Raw genomic sequence first — 756 nt, 5'->3', positions numbered from 1 at the left:
CTGTAGTTTGGTTCACAAGGTGTTTGTGCTGGTGCTGTTGCTAGGAGACCAAATCCCTGCTTGGAAAGAAAGGTTATCTCCAAATTTAAAATGGCTCCTAGAAATTCAACTGGGAAATGAGGTCTTGTAGGCAAATGGGCATTCACCTGCTCGGGAGCAGTCATGGAATCACAGGATGGTTGGAATGAACATCTGAACCATCCCAGGCTGCTCCAAGCCCTGCCCAACCTGGCCTTGGRCACTTCCAGCTCCTCTGGGCACCGTGCCAGGGCCTCACCACCTTTGTAATAATCAAAGTCTTCCTTATCACCAGYCTTTATCAACCTGCTTYCAGTTTGAATCCATTCCCCTTGTCCTATTGCTACAGGCCCTGCTGAAAAGTTCTTACTTTGTAAAATAGATTTCTAACTTCACTGTGTAAGGGTTTGAAATTCTGAAAAAGACATTGAAGAGTTTAAACGCAACCTTTTATATATTTATCTATATGTACACATGAGTATGTGCACACCTGGGGGTGTATTCCAGATGCTGGGATAGATCTATTTTAGGCAGAATTTATAGGAGTCATTAACAGGACTTGCATGTTGTCATTTCAAAATGTTTCTGAAGCTGCTCTCAGTTTCATTTTACTACTGTAGTAGTGGGAGGCAGCAGGTGTGACAGTGATTGGAACACATTAASACACTCTATGGCTGCCTTTTCATATTCAATTAGGTTATTATCTTTTTTCCCCTTTGAAGTAGATTCTGTCATTTA

The sequence above is a fragment of the Malurus melanocephalus genome, unplaced genomic scaffold (assembly GCF_030028575.1).
Source record: "Malurus melanocephalus ecotype Western Australia unplaced genomic scaffold, MMel_1.1 scaffold_407, whole genome shotgun sequence".
Taxonomy (NCBI): Eukaryota; Metazoa; Chordata; class Aves; order Passeriformes; family Maluridae; genus Malurus; species Malurus melanocephalus.
The sequence above is the reverse complement of the archived record's forward strand: the minus strand, read 5'-3'. Positions refer to the sequence as shown.